This window comes from Dipteris shenzhenensis, chromosome 32 (assembly GCF_047967505.1).
Source record: "Dipteris shenzhenensis isolate YYH24624 ecotype China chromosome 32, Dip_SZ_1.0, whole genome shotgun sequence".
Taxonomy (NCBI): Eukaryota; Viridiplantae; Streptophyta; class Polypodiopsida; order Gleicheniales; family Dipteridaceae; genus Dipteris; species Dipteris shenzhenensis.
This window is the reverse complement of record NC_141627.1, coordinates 28,451,521-28,467,284: the sequence shown is the minus strand read 5'-3', so window position 1 is coordinate 28,467,284 and position 15,764 is coordinate 28,451,521. Positions and strand designations below refer to the sequence as shown.

General features: G+C 42.8%; 1 pseudogene across 2 annotated transcripts; it reads left to right on the top strand.

The window, feature by feature from the left end:
• Window positions 1-10,263: 10,263 nt before the first annotated feature.
• On the top strand, window positions 10,264-11,436 carry LOC147880559 (uncharacterized protein At5g64816 pseudogene; annotated as a pseudogene). Of its 2 annotated transcripts, none has more exons than XR_015540586.1 (2): window positions 10,264-10,422; window positions 10,551-11,434. The product of XR_015540586.1 is annotated as an uncharacterized protein At5g64816 pseudogene, transcript variant X1 (transcript). The 2 variants fall into 2 exon arrangements; XR_015540587.1 differs by lacking the exon at window positions 10,264-10,422 and adding an exon at window positions 10,431-10,451 and having other exon boundaries at window positions 10,551-11,436.
• Window positions 11,437-15,764: the final 4,328 nt, after the last annotated feature.

Sequence of the window (15,764 nt, the reverse complement as noted above, 5' to 3'; positions counted from 1 at the left end):
GTACCTTCCCATATTTGCACGAGATGTAAGGGATAAGATAATAAGTTTCAAATTTTAGAGCTATTCATAGCTCTCAATTCCAATGGACTTTATCACCTAGATTAAATGCATTATTCTTGTCATTCATCTCATCATCCCTTGAGATATCCTGTCCACAATCATGGAAGCCCTCTACAACTCCATAATAATACTTAATTTTCCATAAGTCAATAGCCTTGCGTACATTATTGTGATCCACACCACATTTTTCACCACATTCAAACATAGACTTTTGTTCTCTCACATAAGAGATTGAGATAATTGTTTATGTACCTCCTTGTTATTTTATCACCAGTCCAATCCTTTGTTTTAGGATTTATAACATAGCTACTGGACCTTGAGCTTTGATAATGTAATGCATAGGAATTATTTTACCTTGGACTCTGGGAGCTAGTAAGAGATCTTGGTATCAAATGAGATTTCTACTCTCCACAAGCCTAAAGGAATCAATGATTATGGTGAGGCTTGCTTCATGTAAAGATTTTAGAGGGAAACAAATTAAAAGAATGGATGATGATGGTGAACCTTGCTTCATGTCAAGATTTTAGTAGGGAAAGAAAATTAAAATAATGGTATCCCAATCGTGAGCCTTGCTTCATGTGAAAGATATCTAAGCCCCATGATGATGGTGAGTCTTTCTTCATGTGAAGTTTTTAGTAGGGCAAAAATCCAATGATGATAGTGAGGCTTGCTTCATGTCAATATTTTTAGAGGACCAAAAAATTTAAAGAATGGATGATGGTGGTGAGCCTTGCTTCATGTGAAGAGAAACAAAATTAAAAGAAGGGTATGCAATGGTTAGCTTTCTTCATGTGGATATTTTACCAGGGCAGTATAATTAAAAGAATGGTAGCCAAATGGTATCTAAGTCCCATGACAACGGTGAGACTTGCTTCATGTGAAGACTTTAGTAGCATAAAAAAATTAAATGAACCAATGACATACCATAATTGGAGCTATCATAATGGCTTTCTTGAAATCCTTAATAGATGATTGAGCAAAAGAGTCTTACACAAAAGTCCCTCACTTGAGCAAATTGATGAGTGTAGCTACTCGTTTGGCATGGTGATTAATACATCTTCTACAAAATGATGTCAAACCACTTGGGATTGGCCATAGGTTAGTCACTTGTACCTTAGAAGGATCCATGAAAATGCCCTTGAGGGTAATCATGTGGCCTAGGTATACCGTCTTTTGCACCATAAATGCACACTAACAAGGCCTGGCATAAAGTTGGTGCACTGAAAGTCATTATCATGTTTTATAAATTCATAGTGAAAGGAACCAGTGTATAGAGTCAATCACAGTTTAGTATTATGTCTATAGGACCTAGATCCAAGGCCAATGTAGGAGTAATCTAAAGAAAAGTTGATTGTTACATTTTGACTAGTAGCGAACATCCCATTAGCCACTTCAACCTTCAAGCTATGAGGGAGATCAGCCACCACAGGTAGATTCAATGAGTAGACAAACATGGAATTTACAAAGCTATGGGTGCTACCACTATCCACAAGAATATAGCCATCTCTACTTAGTACCTTCCCATCTCTGCACAAGATTTAAGGGGTAAGATACTAAGTTCTAGAGGGATAAGATAATAAGTTTCAAATTTTAGAGCTATTCATAGCTCTCAATTCCAATGGACTTTATCACCTAGATGAAATGCATTATTCTTGTCATTCATGTCATCATCCCTTGAGATATCCTATCCAAAATCATGGAAGCCCTCTACAACTCCATAATAATACTTAATTTTCCATAAGTTAATTTAGCCTTGCATACATTACTGTGATCCACACCCCATTTTTCACCACATTCAAACATAGACTTTTGTTCTGTCACATAAGGGATTGAGATAACTATTTATGTACCTCCTTGTTATTTTATCAATAGTCCAGTCCTTTGTTTTAGTATTTCTAACATAACTATTGGACCTTGAGCTTTAATAATGGGATGCATAGGAATTATTTTACCTTGGACCCTGGGAGCTAGTAAGAGGTCTTGGTTTCAAATGAGATTTCTACTCTCCACTAGGATTCTTCAATCATTTGTGCCATTCTAATCCATGAGAGTTTGTGCAAAATGGCACTGGTGCCATTTTACACAATCTAAATTAGTTTTCCACTCTCATTCTATGTCAATGTTAAGTAGATTGGCAGCAGTACCATGCTAAAAGGGGAGATGGAACCAGATGTGAAATATTTATGCATAACATTTTTGAGACGTTGGCCACAATGCCATTATCCACAAACTCACATGGATTAGAATGGCACTAGTGCCAATCTCATTGGTGTTAGTCACATAGAGAATCACATCAGTGCCACTGAAGGTTAGATTTTAGAGAATTCTCCATGTGAGTTTGTGTAGAATAGCACAGGTGCCAATCTCATGCCATTCTCCACGATCTAAATTAGTTTAGCACTCTCATTCTATGTCAATGTTAAGTAGATTGGTAGTAATGCCATGCTAAAAGGGAAGATGGAAACAGATGGGAACATTTATGCATAACATTTTTTAGACATTGGCCACAGTGCCATTATCCACAAACTCTCATGGATTAGAATACCACTGGTGCCATTCTCTATCAGAATGGTACTAGTGCTAATCTCATTGGTGTTAGTCACACAGAGAATCACATCAGTGCCCACTGAAGGTTAGATTTTAAAGAATGGCTGTGGTTCCATTTTTCATGTGACTGACACTAGTGAGATTGGCTATAGTATATATTGAAATGGAGATTGCAAGGAGAAATTATGTAACCACATTTTCACATTAAAACATTTAAGGAGTAGATTGGCAGTGGTGCCATGCTAAACTGAAAGATTTATGCATGATATTTTTGATACAATGGCATCAATGCCATTCTCCACGAACTCTCATGCATTAGGATGGCACTGGTGCCATTCTCCATGTGAGTTTGTGTAGAATGGCACTGGTGCCAATCTCAAGCCATTCTCCACAATCTGAATTAATTCACCACTCTCATCCTATGTTAATGTTAAGTAGATTGGCAGTAATGCCATGCTGAAAAGGAAGATGGAAGCAGTTATGCATAGCATTTTTTAGACATTGGGCACAATGCCATTATCCACAAACTCTCATGGATAAGAATGGCACCAGTGCCATTCTCTATCAGAATCGCACTGGTGCCAATCTCATTGGTGTCAGTCACATAGAGAATCACATCAGTGCCCACCAAAGGTTAGATTTTAGAGAAATCTCCATGTGAGTTTGTGTAGAATAGCACTAGTTCCAATCTCATGCCATTCTCCACAATTTGAATTAGTTTGGACTTATCATAATATGTCAATGTTAAGTAGATTGCCAGCAGTGCCATACTAAAAGGGAAGATGGAAACAGATGTGGGAATATTTATGCATTATATTTTTTAGACATTGGCCACAGTGCCATTATCCACAAACTCTCATGGATTGGAACACCACTAGTGCCATTCTCTACGTGAGTTTGTACAAAATGGCATTGGTGCCAGTCTCATTGATGTCCATCACATAGAGAATCACAGTAGTGCCCATTAGAGGTTAGATTTTAGAGAATGGCTTTGGTGCCATTTTTCATGTGACTGGCACTAGTGAGATTGGCTATGGTATATATTGAAATGGTGATTGCAAGGAGAAATCCTATAACAACATAATCACATTAAAACATGTAAGTTGTAGATTGGTAGCGGTGCCATGCTAAACTGAAAGATTTATGCATGATATTTTTGATACAATGGCACCAGTGCCACTCTCATGGATTAGGATGGCGCTAGTGCCATTCTCCATGTGAGTTTGTGTAGAATGGCACTGGTGCCAATCTCAAGCCATTCTTCACAATTCTAATTAGTTTGCCACTCTCATTCTATGTCAATGTTAAGTAGAGAGATTGGTAGCAATGCCATGCTAAAAGGGAAGATGGAAGTAGACGTGCAACATTTATGCATAACATTTTTGAGACATTGGACACAGTGGCATCATCCACAAACTCTCATGGATTAGAATGGCGCTGGTGCCAATCTCATGGGTGTCAGTCAAATAGAAGTTCCAGTAGTGCCCAACCATTGAAGGTTAGATTTTAGAGAATTCTCCATGTGAGTTTATGTAGAATAGCACTGGTGCCAATCTCATGCCACTCTCCACAATCTGAATTAATTTGGCACTCTCATTCTATGTCAATGCTAAGTAGATTGGCAGCAGTGCCATGCTAAAAAGGAAATTGGAAACATATGTGGAACATTTATGCATAACATTTTTTAGACATTGGTCACAATGCCATGATCCACAAACTCTCATGGATTAGAATACCACTGGTGCCATTCTCTATGTGAGTCTGTATAGAATGGCACGAGTGTAGTCTCATTAGTGTCAGTCACATAGAGAATCACAACAGTGCCCATTGAAGGTTAGATTTTAGAGAATGGCTTTGGTGCCATTTTTCATGTGATTGGCACTAGTGAGATTGCTATGGTATATATTGAAATTGTGATTGCAAGGAGAAATCCTATAACAACATAATCACATTAAAACATGTAAGTTCTAGATTGGCAGTGGTGCCATGCTAAACTGAAAGATTTATGCATGATATTTTTGATACAATGGCACCAGTGCCATTCTCCACAACTCTCATGGATTAGGATGGGACTGGTGCCATTCTCCATGTGAGTTTGTGTAGAATGGCACTGGTGCCAATCTCAAGCCATTCTCCACAATTCCAATTAGTTTGCCACTCTCATTCTATGTCAATGTTACGTAGAGAGATTGGCAGTAGTGTCATGCTAAAAGGGAATATGGAAGTAGATGTGGAACATTTATGCATAACATTTTTGAGACATTGGACGCAGTGGCATTATCCACAAACTCTCATGGATTAGAATGGCATTGGTGCCAATCTCATGGGTGTCAGTCAAACAGAGAATTATAGCAATGCCCAACCACTGAAGGTTAGATTTTAGAGAATTCTCCATGTGAGTTTGTGTAGAATAGCACTAGTGCCAATCTCATGCCATTCTCCACAATCTACATTAGTTTGGCACTCTCATTCTATGTCCATGTTAAGTAGATTGGCAGCAGTGCCATGCTAAAAAGGCAGATGGAAGCAGATGGGGAACATTATGCATAACATTTTTTAGACATTGGCCATAGTGCCATTATCCACAAACTCTCATGGATTAGAATACCATTGGTGTCCTTGTCTATGTGAGTTTGTACAGAATGGCACAAGTGCCAGTCACATTTGTGTCAGTCACATAGAGAATCACAGCAGTGCCCATTGAAGGTTAGATTTTAGAGACTAACCGTGGTACCATTTTTCATGTGACTGACACTAGTGAGATTGCCTATGGTATATATTGAAATGGAGATTGCAAGGAGAAATCCTGAAATAATATATTCACATTAAAACATGTAAGGAGTATATTGGTAGCAGTGCCTTGCTAAACTGAAAGATTTATGCATGATATTTTTTATACAATGGCACTAGTGCCCTTCTCCACAAACTCTCATGGATTAGAATGGCATTGGTGCCATTCTCCATGTGAGTTTGTGTAGAATGACAATGTTGCGAATCTCATATGAATGGCACCAATGCCATTCTCCATAGTCTGAATTAGTTTGGCACTCTCATTCTATGTCAATGTTAGGTAGATTGGCAGCAGTGCCATGCTAAAAAGGAATATGGAAAGAGATGTGGAAGATTTATGCATAACATTTTTTAGACATTGGCCATAATGCCATGATCCACAAACTCTCGTGAATTAGAATGGCACTGGTGCCATTCTCTCTGTGAGTTTGTATAGAATGGCACTGTTGCCAATCTCATATGAATGGCATCACTCTCCTATATGAGAATGGCCCTGGTGCCATCCCTCATGTGAGTTTGTTCATATGAATGGCATCATTGGTGCCATGCTAATCCATAAGAGTTTGTGGAAAATGGCACTGGTGCCAATCTCTCCACAATTTGAATTAGTTTGACATCTCATTCTATCTCAATGTTAAGTAGATTGGCAGCAGTGCCATGCTAAAAAGAAGATGGAAACAGATGTGGGAACATTTATGCATAACATTCTTTAGACATTGGCCACAGTTCCATTATCCACAAACTCTCATGGATTGGAATACCACTAGTGCCATTCTCTATGTGAGTTTGTACAGAATGGCACAAGTGCCAGTCTCATTGGTGTCAGTCACATAGAGAATCACAACAGTGCCCACTGAAGGTTAGATTTTAGAGACAGGCTCTGGTGCCATTTTTCATGTGACTGACACTAGTGAGATTGGCTATGGTATATATTGAAAATGTAGGAAGGTTAGATTTTAGAGACTGGCTCTGGTGCCATTTTTCATGTGACTGACACTAGTGAGATTGGCTATGGTATATATTGAAAATGTAGATTTCAAGGAGAAATCTTGTAATAACATATTCACATTAAAAAAGTAAGGAATAGATTGGCAATGGTGCCATGCTAAATTGAAAGATTTATGCATGATATTTTTTATACAATGGCACCAGTGCCATTCTCCACAAACTCTCATGGATTAGGATGGCACTAGTGCCATTCTCCATGTGAGTTTGTGTAGAATGGCATTGTTGCCAATCTCATCTGAATGGCACCAATGCCATTCTCTCGCCATTCTCCACAGTTTGAATTAGGCACTCTCATTCTATGTCAATGTTAAGTAGATTGGCAGTAGTGCCATGCCAAAAAGAAAGATGGGAAAAGAGGTGGAAGATTTATGCATAACATTTTTTAGACATTGGATACAGTGCCATGATCCACAAACTCTCATGGATTATAATGGCACTGGTGCCATTCTCTATGTGAGATTGTGCAGAATGGCACTGGTGCCAAAATCATATCAATGGCATCAATGCCATTCTCTACAAACTTTCATGGATTAGAATGGCCCTAGTGCCATCCCTCATGTGAGTTTGTTCATATGAATGGCATCACTGGTGCCAATCTCATCTGGATGGCACCAATGCCATTTTCCACAATCTGAATTAGAATGGCACTGGTGTGAGTCTCATTGGTGTCAGTCACATAGAGAATCACAGCAGTGTCCACTGAAGGTTAGATTTAGAGAATGGCTCTGATGCCAATTCTCATGTGACTGACACTAGTGAGATTGGCTATGGTATATATTGAAATGGAGATTGCAAGGATAAATCATGTAATAAGATATTCACATTAAAACATGTAAGGAGTAGATTGGCATTGGTGCCATGCTAAACTAAAAGATTTATACATGATTTTTTAATACAATGGCACCAGCGCCATTCTCCACAAACTCTCAAGGATGCCCGGGCTAAACCCCCAAAAATATGTAAAATATCATTGGTGTCAGTCACGTAGAGAATCACAGCCATGCCTACCAATGAAAATTAGATTTGAGAGAATGGCTCTGGTGCCATTCTCTATCACAATGGCACTGGTGGCAATCTCATTGGTGTCAGTCACATAGAGAATCAGAGCAGTGCCCACTGAAGATTGGCTATGGTATATATTAAAATGGAGATTGCAAGGAGAAATCCTATAATAACATATTCAAGTTAAAACATGTAAGGAGTAGATTGGCAGTGGTGCCATGCTAAACTGAAAGATTTATGCATGATATTTTTTTTACAATGGCACCAGTGCCATTCTCCACAAACTCTCATGGATTAGGATGGCACTGGTGCCATTCTCCATGTGAGTTTGTGTAGAATGGCACTGGTGCCAATCTCATCTGAATGGCACCAATGCCATTCTCCACAGTCTGAATTAGTTTGGCACTCTCATTCTATGTCAATGTTAAGTAGATTGGCAGCAATGCCATGCCGGAAAGGAAGATGCAAATGTCTTAGACATTTCAAAATCACATTCTAGAGACTATTAGTAGTACAACAAAGTATGCATTCAAAAAAGGACAAAACCAAACTTGTTGTGCATGACCACACCTTCCCAAAATTCAATCTTCAAAAAATCTGGCACATCCTGACTGCGATCCGAGAGTATCCATGCCTTCTTGAGGCCAAAAGGTGACCTTGAGAAAGGAGGAATGAACAAGGTGTGTACCAACGTAGAGGCAAGCCTTTCAACAGAATCTCCACATATGGCAGGAAGATTAGGAAAATCACTCCATACCACACACTCGTGAACAAGGAACTTATCAATGCTAAAACTAGGGCTCCATGGAATAACCAAGACCATGGCTCCAAAAAAAACATAAAGGATGCTCGAACCAATTCATCCCATAATGCTTCCAACGTGCATTTGATGAGGAAGAAACCATTTTCCAAAAACCAAGACTGTTAGTACTTCTAGAAAAGTTATCTGCTCGGGTGTGAATAGGCAAGCAGATGTATGACACAAATCAAGGTGTGGACGAATGTTGTGGGGGTTTCACACTTGTCCGCGGGGGGTTCACCCGTCCACAGACAAGTGTGAAACCCCCCTTAGAATGGGAGTAGCCACTTTTTCTCCCATCCTAGACCATGGCCTCTAGACCTTGGCGACCACAATGGGTTCCCCTTTTTTAGGGATTCAAAAACATGGAAGGATAAAATGTGTCCTTGTCCCCACATGGTCCCCACCTCCTAATGCATGAAATGATGCCATGTGTCCTCTTCCACCTAAACCCATCCCTAGTTCTTTTTTTGTTAGCACATGGTGGGATGAGAATAGGATAGAAATATGCATGGGACTACCTAGGACCATCTTTTCCCATTCCCATCCTATTTCTTCCCATGTGCTAAGCCCCTTAGTCCCTATCTTGTCACCCTTACCTTCACTCATCAAACTAGCATCAAAATCTATGCAAGAAGCCTCATCACACCACAAGACACTTTGAACACTTTAAAAAGATCCTGCTTGAAGCCCCACTCATAGCGATCATGTTATAGAACGCTAAATTCACTCTGAGGGAGCCTGGACACAAGGAGATCAAGCACATGAACACAAAAGTGAACTGAACATTGAATTTGAAAGAGTGGGAGCTTGTCTCCATTTATATAGTTTGGTCTCTACACAATTTGATGGGGACCTCAATAGTCCCTACACAATTTGTAGGGAACCTCAAGGGTCTCTAGACTTTTTGTAGGGGACCTCAAGGGTGGGACCTCCATAGTCTCTACACTTCTTATGTAGAGGACCTCACAAAGTGTAGTGTTTTAGTCTCTCTCTCTCCCAGCTAGATCATGATTTTTAAATTCTTTTCAACTAGGGGACCTATAATAAGGACATACACACATATCCTTGCTCATGCATCTAGATATAGATGCATTTATATTACCCATCAAGTACAAGATGGCTCCAGTTGTATAATTAGTCACATAACATTTACAACATAAGCCGATGCTTTTGGGTAGCATGTGCCCATTGTTTGGTGTTGAAGCCGCCTTGTGTGTGCACATGCGTGCGAAAATTGGCAATAAGTCTCCCTATCATTTATGCTACCTGGGTTTAGATTCTTTAAGAATTAAAGTACTACATTTTAAACCCTATGAATTAGAGTACTAACTTGTCAACAAAATTCAATGCTTGTTGTTTCAAATCATTTGATCTTTCTGGAGATTCTCTCTAGTATGAAGTGTTGAACCACTAATAGGTATATCAAGTGACAAAGTTGTGAACATGCAAACTTTTTTGAGTGAGGTGTTGAAGAGAAGGTAGAGATTCATTCAAGTTGAGGTGTCTTATCAGAGGAGTGGTTAATAGACTTGGCCATCTTTATTTATAATGGCAAGATTAAAAAAAATTCCCTACCTATTTTTGCTTAACAATGTCCCATAGAGGGTGACGAAGATGAAGTCCTGAGCTATCCCTAAGGCTTGGACTCAAAACTAGCCCAAAATCACCCACACTTTAAAAGAAAAAATCTCACTGTATCGAGGGGTACACTATCTTGGCGAGGGGGGGTCAAACTCAACACACCCAATCCACACGCACCTGTTATGACCACCAAGCTAGGACACTAGGCCCTCAACCTACGCCTTGTCAACTGGTCCTACAGAGGCTAGACCGGTGGGCACAGAGTGCAGGGCAAGGTCAAACTCACGAACACCTGATACACACAAGCCCGCACACCGGCTAGGATAGGAGGCCCTCACCCAACACATTTTTTTGCATTATACTAAAATTGAAAGTGCCCCAAATGAGGTGAGCAAGATAAAACCTTGAGCTGCCCTTTGGGCTCGAACACAGGAGCAGCACAAGCAAACGCCCACGTTTCTACCACTTGGTCTACAAGCTATTTGCACCATAGAAAGACACTTTGGTTACTTAGAATGCTTAACCATCAAATTGTGAATTTGCAACTGCAACATCTCTAGTTGCAGGCGATTTCTCAATGTTATTTTGCAGGATTAAAACCGTATCACAAATCTTTACTGCGCTTGATTCTCGTAATTTTATGAACACCGTATCGATTTCAGTTTAGTCTTATGAATGCGTGATATGAATCTTCCGTTGTTGCAATTGCGGAGCACAAATCTTTTAACTGTGCTTGATTTATCGTTATGTTATTTTGCAGGATTGAACCGTATCAATTTCAGGTCAGTGATATGAATTAGTGCGCATTTCCCAGCCGCATTGAACGGATTTGCTATGGTGGAGTGGTGGTGGAGCGTATTGGGGGCGGCCATTCCGGCCGTCGCAGTGCAGCAGATCTTGCGGGCAACTCGACGACGGGCTGAAGAGGAACGTATCCGAGGGGGTCGAGATAAGGGTTCTGATGACATTTTTGTTTGCGAACGCGTCTGCACCTCCAAAAGGATGCTGAATAAGGTGGGCGCCTTTTCAAAGGACCCTAATCCGAACACTTGTGTCACGGTTTGCGGTGTATCCGAAGTTGATGCCTGTGCAGATGCCTGCGCTCGTTCGGTGTGCTCAAATCAGCACCATGTCCCTAATTGGAACGACATATGCTTGTTTCGCTGTCAAAATCAATGCCTCGAGCTACAGCCTGCTAGCCCTTAATTCGTCGGCTCAAGATTTTGTGAGCCATAGGTTCGAGAGTGATATCAGGCTTCCTGTACGCATTCTCGCAATGATGATGATTTTCTTTGTTGCGTCGTGCGGTTGAAATCGTATTTATTTGGCTGAAATCTACGCATTGCTGAGCTGGGTGGATGTACTTCATTCAAAATAATGATAAGATTTATCTCTTGATATGATTCTTAAAAGGAGTCTAGGCTCAACAAAGTGCAATTCTTCTGAATCTTAGCAGGCAGGATGCAATAGCAATGAGACAAAGGGCAAATAGTGTATGACAGTCCGTTGAATGTTCTTGTAAATGCCACTATGAATTAAGTCGGTTTCAAACCGACTTGTATCTATAGTTTTGGATTAAGGCTTAGCTAGGATGCATTAGTTCTGAAAAGCCGTATCCGATAAACTGTATCCAATTCGTATGTATAGTTTTGGATTAAGGCTCATCTAGGATGCAGTAGTTCTGAAAAGTCGTATCCCATAAACTATAGGGTGGCACTTCCTGAAAACTTGTTTTATGTTGTTTGAGAATATTATATAGCATTATACGATCACATTCATTTATGAGAAGCAGAGTGTACTATTTTACTCCATCTTTAGAGTTTAGATGAAATTATGCTCTGCAACGTATTAAGTTAGCTGATTATTCTTCTTTCAATTTTATCATAACTGTTACATGCATGAAAGTCTTCTTATGTGCGCATGCCCGTCTACGGGAAACTTCGAATGCTGTTGAAAGTTCAAGTCCTCGTGTGGGAGTCCGCGTTGTTTTTCCTCGTTGCTTCAAATGCAAGAAATTTGGGTCGTTTGTACTTCTAATATTCAGATCAATCTCACCTTTGCTTCCCTTGCATCTGCACACGCAAAAAGAGAGGACCGCAGCAGTGACCTTCACTATTATCTTCAGCTCTCTTTCTTGCTAGCTTGAAAGAGACATGGGCCCTGGGTTAAGTAGCTTCCCTCTTGTAGAGAGTATTTCTTATTGCTGAGCCCAAAATGACTGACGATGACAATGCTGGACTCAGGAGGCAGACTTCTCCTTAGGTGGGTGAGGCAATGGTTTCTTTTTCTATTAAAGTTGGAGGGAGGCTGTCTCTGGGTTAAATGTATTGCTGCAACAGAGGGAGGCGTTACCGCTTGGAGTGGAGGGGGCCTTATATTGGTTGAGACTGGGTGACAAAGCTGGTTCCATGTGGTTTGAGCCAAGAAATGTGGAACATCAGATGCATGGTATAGGGCAACTTGGTGGATACCTCATGCTGGTTTATTGGCAGGGCTCCAAACCTCACATTAGAGACGTGGTGCTCTTTTTCTCTACCTGCTTGAGTATTTCTTCATGATCCTGAGACCAACCCAATCTCCTTGTAACACGGAGCGTTGGAGGTACCAACTTTGCTAATGGCAAGTTCACACTTGATTGTAGAGATGTTTTATTTGGTTCAGGTGAGACTTTTGCTCCATCTTGGCAGCATGTCTATGAGTTGTGTAATTGCATTTCACCTTTGTATCATGCTCAAAATCTATGGTAGCTTGGGCCTGATACTCTTGGCATTATTTCTCCAAGTTTGTTAACTGAGAACTCTCTGCTGCCAATTTTTATTTGACTTAGAAGAGATGCATGTCTTGCACGTTCTACTTTTGTTTCCGTGTTTCCTATAGCAATTGCTCACTGACAGCCTCCAAGGCTATCTTCCTAGTCTATTCTACCACTAGCTCTTGTTCCATCTGATTTTTTTAAAACCTTGGTGAGGAAGAGTTGAGTGGGTGTAAGCGTGTGATGCTCTTCTTGCTATTTGAAGATATTGAAAGCTGTTTGCTTATGGTGGACCATGACTTGCATAAACTGAGCTTCCAATTTTTCTATCTTTGCAAGATTCTTTGCATGAAGCAGGCTGATGGTACTCAATTGAAGATCCATAACTTGGAGATGAAGAGTTCATGTTCTCCCTAAAGATGGATGCAATGTCTGTTGAGGGTAGCACAGTTTGCGCTGTTGTTGTAAAACCATAGTTGTCAGTGGGTATAATGACCATATGGCCATGTGGTAGATGGATAGCATGAATTGTTGAGAATCAGCATCTCCAGGAGTGGCCAGCCCCCATGCAGCAAGGGGGGCCAGAGGGGGTAGGCTGGCCGACCAGCTGGTCGGCCCAGTTGGCCTGACCGACCAGGCTGGTCGGTCCAGCCAGACTGGCCGACTCCCCCCCTGGCCTGCCCTATAAAAGGGCCTCCTTCCCTTCACTTCCTCAATCACTTCTTCCAGCAGCTCCTCAAGGCTCTTGTCTCAGCCTGCTCCTGGCCATCTTCACCGGAGCCTCCCTTCAGCTGTTCTGTTGGCTGCCCAGGCTCCTCTTGCCTCCTCGTTGCAGGCCCCTCCAGCCTTCTTGCTCCAGGCTCCTCGTGCCTCCTCGCTGCAGGCTCATCCAGCCTCCGTGCTCCACGCTCCTTCAGCCTCCTCGTTCCAGGCTCCTTCAGCCTCCTCATTGCAGGCCCCTCTAGCCTTCTCGCTCCAGGCTCCTTCAGCCTCCTCGTTCCTAGGATCCAGCCTCCGTGCTCTCAGGCTCCAGCCTCCTTGTGCCCAGATCCTCTGCTCCAGTTCAGCCCCTTCTGCAGCTCCTGTTTCTCATCCTGTTCAGGACTCCTTGTATTACAGTTGCTGCCCTGGTTTATGGGCTAAGTTACAGCAGATCTGTTTGTGGCACATCTTGTTGTCTCTAGTATTCTCTGTGTGATTCTGTAGCTTCAGTTTGCTTACATCTTCCGCTGCCACTCTTGACATGGTATCAGAGCACTAGGTGCTCCCCATCCTCTTGGTTACTGAAGCATCTACCAACACCTAGATGATTTCTTCTATGCATCTCTCTTGCTGGTCGGCAGCCTATGTTCCTCCTGCCTCTGTGATCAGCCCGTTGCCTTCTCCTCCTGCCCCGAGATCGGCACCTTGGTCACTTCTCCCTCTGGTTGGCATCACTGCAGGCTCCTAGTTTGCTGGTCGGCATCTTCCTAGGCACATGTCTTGTTGGTCGGCAGTACCTCTTGTGCACCAATTTTGGTCGGCATCCATCCTACCCCGAAGCCAGGCACCAGTCGGCATCTTGGAAATCGGTTTTGTGAATTTATTTTGATTGTGAATTTATTTTAAAATTTTGCTCCCAGTACCCCGGACTATAAATTTTGCTCCCAGTACCCCGGACTATCAATAGCAGCCTACTGCTTCATCAAGAGCCTCTCCCCCCCTTCCTTCATCGCGCATCGGGTCGGCTCCCGTCTTCACCCGTACGACTTTATTCAGGGGTTTCTGGCAGAACTTATTGGCTCTTGATCTTTGGGTTCGATTGTTCTCTGTTTGGTATTGAAACACATGGGGGGCCTCAGCCACTCAAGAAATCATCAGTCCTATCTAAAAAGTACGGATCTCCACACCCAGATACAGATCCCAATCCTTCCCCACTTCTCCGAAACTCAGAAGTTTGATGGTACTAACTATGACACCTGGAAGGATAACATCGCCGCAGTTTCAGAGGGGGACAAACATCCTCTTCTCCATTTACTCTCTCGTACAAGTTCCCATCTACCGGATTCTCTTCACCGACAAACCTTCCTCATTTGCACTACACTCCGAGTCTTGGATTGTTTCTTTACATGGCCCCAACCGGAAACATACTTTTGAGGGGGACTCTCCCGTTCACCATCCTTCAACAGTTCGGCTCGTCATCGACAATACCAGCTTCTTGCGGACTCACCCAGCTCCCTGCTTCTTCTCTGGCTACTTAACACACTCGACTGGATCTCGGCTTTTCTGTCGGCACCCTCAGTACCTTCATACAAACCCCTTCGCTTTCTCATTGGCAAGCTGCTCGACGTCTCCATCTTCAGGGGACCTCTACTTTCGGGCTCTTATATACTACCGGTGGTTCCTCTCCTTCCCCGCTCACTCTCCGAGGTTGGAGTGACTCCGATTGGGCTGGCGACCCCAATTCTCGCCGCTCTACCATTGTGCTCCTATTCAGCACCACTTCCGACAACGTCGCCGACATATTTACCAAATCTGTTTCTTCTCCCCTTCTCCAACGTCATACCAGCTCTCTGGGTCTTGTGCCACACCCTAGAGCTGAGAGGGGGTGTTGAGAATCAGCATCTCCAGGAGTGGCCAGCCCCCATGCAGCAAGGGGGGCCAGAGGGGGTAGGCTGGCCGACCAGCTGGTCGGCCCAGTTGGCCTGATCGACTAGGCTGGTCGGTCCAGCCAGACTGGCCGACTCCCCCCCTGGCCTGTCCTATAAAAGGGCCTCCTTCCCTTCACTTCCTCAATCACTTCTTCCAGCAGCTCCTCAAGGCTCTTGTCTCAGCCTGCTCCTGGCCATCTTCACCGGAGCCTCCCTTCAGCTGTTCTGTTGGCTGCCCAGGCTCCTCTTGCCTCCTCGTTGCAGGCCCCTCCAGCCTTCTTGCTCCAGGCTCCTCGTGCCTCCTCGCTGCAGGCTCATCCAGCCTCCGTGCTCCACGCTCCTTCAGCCTCCTCGTTCCAGGCTCCTTCAGCCTCCTCGTTGCAGGCCCCTCTAGCCTTCTCGCTCCAGGCTCCTTCAGCCTCCTCGTTCCTAGGATCCAGCCTCCGTGCTCTCAGGCTCCAGCCTCCTTGTGCCCAGATCCTCTGCTCCAGTTCAGCCCCTTCTGCAGCTCCTGTTTCTCATCCTGTTCAGGACTCCTTGTATTACAGTTGCTGCCCTGGTTTATGGGCTAAGTTACAGCAGATCTGTTTGT